Source organism: Mus pahari, chromosome 12 (genome assembly GCF_900095145.1).
Source record: "Mus pahari chromosome 12, PAHARI_EIJ_v1.1, whole genome shotgun sequence".
In the NCBI taxonomy this organism is placed as follows: Eukaryota; Metazoa; Chordata; class Mammalia; order Rodentia; family Muridae; genus Mus; species Mus pahari.
This window is the reverse complement of record NC_034601.1, coordinates 49,977,418-49,986,288: the sequence shown is the minus strand read 5'-3', so window position 1 is coordinate 49,986,288 and position 8,871 is coordinate 49,977,418. Positions and strand designations below refer to the sequence as shown.

Sequence of the window (8,871 nt, the reverse complement as noted above, 5' to 3'; positions counted from 1 at the left end):
GTTTGTCACCCCTCATTCGCCGAATCCTCGCTCACCTGCAACCAGAGACCCGTTCCCCGCAGATCAGGGACCCCAGAAAAGTCCGTCTGCGGCACCCATGGTCTGCCCTGAAGACCCTGATGGCCCAGTCCATCTATGGTGGGCGGGTGGACAATGAGTTCGACCAGCGTCTGCTCAACACCTTCCTGGAGCGGCTGTTCACCACCCGCAGTTTCAACAGTGAATGCAAGCTGGCGTGCAAGGTTGATGGGCACAAGGACATCCAGATGCCTGATGGTATCAGGCGAGAGGAGTTTGTGCAATGGGTGGAGCTGCTGCCTGACGCCCAGACACCCTCATGGCTGGGCCTCCCCAACAATGCTGAAAGGGTCCTGCTTACCACCCAAGGCATGGACACGATCAGCAAGATGCTGAAGATGCAGATGCTGGAGGATGAGGATGACCTGGCCTATGCAGAGACGGAGAAGAAGGCAAGGATGTACTCCACCTCCGATGGGCGTCCAGCCTGGATGAGAACGCTGCACACCACGGCATCCAACTGGCTGCACCTCATCCCACAGACGCTGAGCCCCCTGAAGCACACCGTGGAGAACATCAAGGATCCTTTGTTTATGTTCTTTGAGAGAGAAGTAAAGATGAGGGCCAAGTTACTCCAAGATGTACACCAAGACCTTGCTGATGTCGTTCAAGTGTGCGAGGGGAAAAAGAAGCAGACAAACTACCTGCGCACACTCATCAATGAGCTGGTGAAAGGGATCTTGCCTCGGAGCTGGTCCCATTACACAGTGCCTGCAGGCATGAGGTGATCCAGTGGGTGTCGGATTTCAGCGAGAGGATCAAACAGCTGCAGAACATCTCACAAGCGGCTGCATCCAGTGGTGCCAAGGAACTGAAGAACATCCTCGTGTGCCTGGGTGGCCTGTTTGTATCTGAGGCCTACATCACTGCCACCAGACAGTATGTGGCACAAGCTAACAGCTGATCCCTGGAGGAACTCTGCCTGGAAGTCAATGTCACCGCCTCCCAGAGTGCCTTGATGCCTGCAGCTTTGGAGTTACAGGTCTGAAGCTCCAAGGGGCCACGTGCAGCAACAACAAGCTCTAGCTCTCCAACACCATCTCCACAGTCCTCCCCCTCACACAGCTGCGCTGGGTGAAGCAAACAAGCGCCGAGAAGAAGGCCAGCCTGGTGACTTTACCTGTCTACCCGAACTTCACCTGGGCAGACATCTTCACCGTGGACTTTGAAATTGCTACAAAGGAAGATCCTCGCAGCTTCTATGAGCATGGAGTTGCAGTTCTGTGCACTGAGTAAAGCTAGACTTTTCTCCAATCCTCTTTCTGGAATAGGAAACTCCAATATTTAACCTTCATTCATCCTTAACCATGTGGAAGGGTTGATGGACTGGAAAGCAAGTGGTTGGTTCACGTTGGCGGATGACAGGTGCTGCGGTTGGAGACGGTGGGATGGGAGAAAAGAGTGCGCTGTCGGAGGGCTGACCGAATGGCTGGTTTTAGTAAATAAAACACTAAGCATGACAGAAAAAAAAAAAAAAGAAAGAAAGAAAGGGGAAAAATTATAAACAGAATCAAATCTTAAAGAAACCCTGAAAAACAAAACAAAACAAACAAACAAAACAACAACAACAACAAAGAACAGGGACTTTCTATAAAGGAATAGAAGAGAATCCTTCAAAATCACCAAGGTCACAAAGGAAAACAAAATGACAGTGATTACACACACACACACACACACACACATATATATGGTATATATATATATATATATATATATATATATATATATATATATATCAAATAGCAGTTTTGTAAGACGACTCCAGGCACAAATCACAGAACTGTACTATACTGCTAATTCAAAGCTGTGCAGAGGCCACTCATTAAAAACTTACCATCAGAACTTGTGATGAAAAATAAATAAATAAATAAATACAACCTAGAATAGGTACCACATTTTTTTTTATGTAAAAGATGACATTCAGTTAAATTTAATGATCTAGAGTTATGTTTATCCACAATGTAGATTTCACAAAAATTCACTACGGAGAAGAGTTTCAATAGGAGATACCACATTTTTATATGAAAACATCTTTCAGGGAAAAAAATTCTAGCTCATGATAAATATTAAAACCTAAAAGGTAGTAAAACCCCGAAATAAAACAACTAGATTTCTTATACTGGTCAAACCAAATCAGACAGCAGATATTCCAACTACCTGCTAACAAGTCTCACAATTCTCTGTGGTGGTTTGCTACGTATGGTCTCCACAGGCTCATAGATTTGAATGTTTGATCAGCAGGGAATGGCACTATTTGAAAGGATCAAGAGATGTGGCCTTGTTGGAAGAAGCATGTAAGTGGGGATGGGCTTTGAAGCTTCAAGGGCCCAAGTGCTCTCTCTTACTGCTGTGTATGGATCTGGGTCTAGAAATCTCAACTACTTCTCCAGCACCATGTCTGCCTGGGTGCTGCTATTCTCCCCACCTTGATGACAATGAACTAGATCTCTGAAGGTGTAAGCAATAGCATCAGTTAAAAGTCTTAGAGTTACCACAGTCATGCTGTTTCTTCACAGCAATAGAACAGTAACTAAGAGGGGAAAAAATTGGTACCAGAAGTGTAATATTGCCATGATAGGCCTGACCACACTGTTTGATGGCGGGATGTAAGCTTCGGACTAGAAAAGCTCTTGAGTGTTTTAAGTAGGCTTAATGGGGTAGGAGTGTGGACAACAGTGGTGCTGCAAGCAATGTAGATTATGACAGCCCATCTCAAGAGGTATCAGAAGAGAAGAATATTAGCAAGGGGCCTAGAGACCATGCTTATAATATTTTGGCAAAAAAAATGTGACTGCTTTCTGCCTTTGTCCAAACAATCTGCCTGAAGCTAAACTGAAGAATTTTGGATTAATGGTGCTGGCCAAGGGGATTTCAAGACAGCCTAGTTATTGACTCTGCCCTGTAGTTATTAGTGGTCACACTTATGCAGATCTATAATGAAGAAGAGCAAGCTGAGCAATGGAAAATACAGAATTACAGTTTGCAGAGAAAAGGAGCACCAGGAAGTGTGATGGAGCTAAGTCCAGTGCTCAGATAAAAAAAGTTTAGAGAAAAAAACAGATACTAAATGTAATAAAGGGAGTGGTAGCCTCGGGCAAGACCTCACCCAACTAAGCTTCCAAATTATAAAAAGGAATTAAAGAAAAGCTTAAGCAATGAAGAAAACCAATAACAGAAAGCTGATAGAAATGTAATTAAAAGAGGGGGCAAGTTCCAGCCCCAGCAAGCAGAAGAACTTGGCAGCCTCTGCCACGTACTTTTGGCTTTATAGTTAAAGATACAAGAAAGGGGTTGTAGAATCTCCCTCCATCGCTAAGGAAAGCTGCTGAGCCCAGGCCTGCATCAGGGGTGTCCCTGCATGGAGACTCAAAAGAGGCCATTGCGTAAAGCTGTGAAGGTGAAGCCTGGATTGCCTTGGAAACCCCAAGATGTTCGAGATGCCAGAGTCATGGGATACCAGGTGAGGAAAGCTGTTAACAGGGAATGGAACCAGCTCAAGAGAGAGAAGTGTGTTGCGGTCATCAAAGCTAAAAGGAGTTGGAGGTCTGAAAATCTGCTTTTACATCAGACATGGAGATGCTGAGTTTGGAATTTGCCCTGCTAGGTTTTGGTCTTGCTTTGGTCCAGTGTTTCCTCACTGTGCTTCCCTTCCCTCCCTTTTTGGAATGGTAATGCATATTCTGCGCCATTCTATGTTGGAAGTATGTGATCTGCTTATAATTTTGGTTTTACAGGAGTTACAGTTAAGAGATTGTCTTAAGAGACTTTGGACTTGGCAGTTCTAAACTGCACTGAGACTGTGATAGCTAAACCATGGAGACTTTTGAAGTTGGAGAGAATTCAGTTTTGAACTATGATGTGGCTACAAGCCTATGGGGGCCAGGGAGTAAAATGAATAAGAATGGCCCCCATAAGCTCATAGATTTGAAAGTTTGGTCACCAAGGAGTGGCACTCTTTGAAAACATTAGGAGGCATGGCCTTGTTGGAGGAAGTATGTCACTGGGGTGTGCTTTGAGGCTCTCTCTTCCGGCCACCTGTGGAGCAGATATAGAACTCTGAGCTACCTCTCCAACGCCATATCTGCCTATGTGCTGCCATGTGCCCCACCATAAGGATTTTGGACTAAACCTCTAAAACTATAAGCCAGCCCCAATTAAATGCTTTCTTTTATACAAGTTGCCTTGGTCAGGGTATCTCTTCACAGCAATGAACACTGACTATGACATTGTCCACAGCCTATCTCCAGGAAAGTTCAGACACAAGCAGAAGCAGGGGATAGTCCAGAAATATCTCAGAGCCAAGAGTCATAGAGTCAGCCTCAGAATCAGCAATATTTCTAGACTCTTTGGAATCACCAAGATTTGCAGCAATAGGCAATCCCAGATCAGCCAGAATCCTAGCTGACTATAAGGGGACAAAGTCAAGCTAGCAAGCCTTGTAATAACTCACTAGACAGCATGGCTTCGAATAATCTGGCCAAGCACATCACTCCAGAAGAAACGTTTGAAGTTCCATGGTTCACCTGTTAATTGCATATTGTAATCATAAATGTGTAAGTCCAGAAGAGCTAATTAAAAGAAAACAGGAGCCAGCCAGATGGCTTCCCCGGAAAATGCACTTGCCACCAAAACTGACAACCTGAGGTATATCTCCTGGATCCACAAGGTGAAATGAGAAAACCCCGCCTATATAAGCTGTCCTCTAACCTCCACAGCCATTACACACACACACACACACACACACACACACACACACACCATACACCCCACAGTCAACATACACCACACATCACACACACCATACACTCCACAGACCACATACACCACACAACACACACACAAACACCATACACCACAGACCATACACACACACCATACACCACAGACCATACACACCACACACAACAAACACCACACACACTACAGACCACACACACTACACACACAAAACAAACCATATACACCACATACACAGCATACCACCCCCCACACAGAGAGAGAGACTTAAAAATTAAAATTAATTTAAAAACAAATATTCCTGTAATAGCTTTGAGGTCATATAAATGTTACTTGGGAGTATGACATTTTATACAATTTACCAACAAAGCACATCCAAACCTGAAAAGAGTTCTAATACCAGAAAAATGAATACATACAGGAAATGAATCTTAAAACAAACTGTCTAGAAACATTGTTAAATTCTTATTCTGATGTGCCCTACACTGAGAATGATAAGCTCACCACAGCAGCCAAGACTTTTTCCTGATTAACTCATTACAAGGTCTCTACAAAACATTTGGAAATTCAACAAAACTTTACTTCCACGTTCTTCTGCCACCCCTTCTCCTGAGACTTTTAATAGGTTCCTTTTCTGCTTGCTTCCAATGGCTTAGTAATCTAACAATCTTAAACATTTGGTGGTTATAAACACCTATGAAAGGCAGGCTCTTGCTGTGGTGTCTTCATTTGTTCTAAGGCAGCTTTCAAACTGAAAACCTCTGCCTGGGACCAGCTGGCAACAGTGTAGCTGCAAATGAACTTGAGTTTCAAAGAGCTACAGTTAAACACTTGGGTAGGTTGTTAATACAGTTTACAAGTCATGCAAATTTTAAGAGCAGCTAATCAGAAAAAATAACCATAACTCCAACAAGTAGATGTCTATGAAATGTCTCTTCTACTGGTTTTTCTATAAAGATATCATATATATGATTTAGAAGCCTTTTTAAATTAGCATGCTATATATGCTTTTCTGACATTAACTATTAACTTATGATGTTATTATATACTTGTATGTTATCTCATTGCATAGATGATATAGTAATTATTCTTCTTTGTCAACTTAGTATCACCTAAACAAATCTCTGGGAGAGTCTGGGAGTGAGTTTCTGAGGTAATTTGAAGTGAAAAAAACTCATGTTGGGTATGGGCAGACCACAGTAGGATCCAAAGAGGAGGAATGAGTAAGAGAAGCCAAGCTGAGCTCCAGCCTTTGTCTCTCTCCCTTTTTAACTGAGCTACTACCTTGTGCCCTTGCTGCCCCTTCCTTGCCCACCAAGATGGCTACTTCCTCAGAGGTGAGCAAAAGCTAATTCTCCGTCCTCTAACTTGCTTGCGTCAAGGTTATTGTGACAGAAACATTAACCACTAAACCAGTGTTGCTTGTTTCATTTTTCGGAACAGCACTGCATTTAACATACTTAGACTGGACTGGAGAAACAGCCCTGCAGTTAAGAGTACTTGACACTTTTCCAGGGGATCCAAGTTCTGCTCCCAGCACTGAGTATTGAGAGAACTCACAGCTACCTGTAACTCTAGTTCCAGGAAATGGAACACTTTCTTCTGGCTTCTGAGGGCACCTTCACAAGTGCTCATGTACACACAAACATAAACAAACAGTCAAGCAAAACATCCTTCTGTCCTGTGTCATTCCACGTTGCCATGATTATTTCTTTAAGAAAAAAAAGAAAACAACAAACAAACAAACAAACAAAAAAAACAGCAGAAGATGATGGGCTGGATCAATAAACATAGAGACTTCGAGCACATTTCACGTGTATTTCCAAGTTAAAATCCAGAACATGTACCAGTTAATTATCTACTCCAGTTCATCAATGGTCCATATCCCTGAAAACCTACTCTAGAGTAATAACCAACACAATAAACTATGGACAGCTTTGAAGGCCCATGGAAATACTACTTAAACTGATAGCTCTAATTTTCAATTAAAAACTAATTAATGAAGAGAGTCTATCTTCAGCCTCATTTTTTGAATATTCTTTCAGCCAGCTAGATGGTAGGATAGTGGGTTCACTATGTGCTTCAGTTTGTGCCACCTTTGAACTTGAATAGCAAGTCTCCTTGATGTGTCCCAGCCTGCCGTTCTAGCCTGCAGACTTTGAGTGTACCCACTCACTACAATTATGGGAGTCCCTCGAAATAAATCTCTCTACATATGTGTACCAGAAAATACAGAATGAACAGTGGGTAATGCCTCAAAGTACATTTTCCTCCACATTTAAATAGAAATTCTCTTCCTGACATGCGTCTCTCAAGCTTTAAGTGTGCCTGTAAACCACTGAAACACCCTGCAAAGCCTTAATTCTTGAAATTTTAGATTTTTCCCTTTGAACAAGTCCCAAGGTGATAGGATGGTGCCGATTATAAACCACACCATTATGGCAAGGTCTTGATTTTCAGTAGCAGACAAACCACTGTACCTCTAGCGTCCATAAAACACCTACTTCAACAACATCCTAGCTCCCCAAATAAGGAATTTAAAGTAGCATTTCCAATAATTTGTCTTTGTTTTACAAAGCTGGCTACTTATGTAATGTGCCAGAAAGACAAACTCAAGACCTTAACAATATCTATTTTTAAAGTAATGATATGCTAAATGATATAAGACACACTGCATCCAGTTTTTTATCATGATCCTATTTAGCGATTTCTACAACTACAGTATAACATAATGGGGGGAGGGTTGTAACGCACACATGGTGTGTGTGTGTGTGTGTGTGTGTGTGTGTGTGTGTGTGTGTGTGTGTGTTTATGTACAGTCAGAATATCAGATTCAATCCTTTGGTGTCTTGACTTGCCAGCTGGCTAAGCCTAAGAAATTCTGAATACTAGTCACGCCAGAATTCTGCCCCCACAACCTGGCTGACAGCTTTATCAACAATCTGGAGAGAAAGCAGCCCCTGGCTGCCCTTCCCTCTCTGTGGTGCCAATTGTGGCCTGAATGTTTGGGCTTCAGCAATAAACAGAAGCAGACAAGATCCAAATATCCAAAGTGAGTATAAAAAAATACTTTTACTATTAACAAAAATAATAATAATTAAATAAATAAACAAGGGAGACATTCATGACATGAATCAACTTTCAAGACAATGATGGCATAAGTAATTAGTAACTCTAATACAGCAGTGATAAGCTGATGAATGCTGTGCTCAATTACCAATAATCACATTGGCAAATATGTCACTTTCATCAAACAAATATATCTTTCAGCTATCCAGGAGGTGAATCACACCAGAAAGAGTAATTAGCAAGGCTAATAGAGAACACAAAGAAAGTTATGTGAGCTCATCGCTGCTCCTTACATGTTTTTATAGAATAAAGTAATATACTTCTAAATTATCTAACAAGACACTGACTGCCTTATCAACTTTCCCAAGAAACTGACTGAAATGACAAGAGAGAAAGCACAGAGCAAGGTCCTCCAGAGTGACAGCTGAGCCACGACAACCTGGATGAGTCTTGAGTGTACCGCGTCAAATAAGACAGGCACGCAAAGATGGACAGTGGTACATGTGATTCCACTGTGGAAGGATATCTTCGAAAAAAATCATAGCTAAGTTTAAAGGTTTTAATTTCTTATTCTGAATTATGTGTATTGAGGACAGGCAATATGCACACGTGTGAGTATCCAAGGACCAGAAAAGAGCATCATTGTAAGCTGCCTCACATGGTTGCTTAGAACAGCACTCAAATACTCTACAAGAGTATTAGTAGCTCCTAACCATATCTATCCAGCCAGCCCCATAGCTAAGTTTCAACAGGAATGGTACTTCAAAGCATACAAAGTATTGCTACTAATTCTTAAATTCATAAGGGAAATAGGAAGCAAATGTCACAACTATGAAGAGCAGAAGAAGGCATAAGCCTGGTGATGTCCTCAAAAAAAAAAAATCATGCTACATAAGTCATTCATGTGGAGATTGTCCCGCGCTACCTTCCCGCCAGCAAGAAATGACGCGGCACACAAACAGGATCCTTCTACAGCAACGCTTTAAT

At 42.2% G+C, this 8,871-nt stretch overlaps 1 pseudogene; it reads left to right on the top strand.

Moving 5' to 3' along the window:
* The window catches only part of LOC110329434, a 3,121-nt pseudogene extending 1,648 nt beyond the window's left edge, over window positions 1-1,473 (top strand).
* The last annotated feature ends 7,398 nt before the right edge of the window (window positions 1,474-8,871 follow it).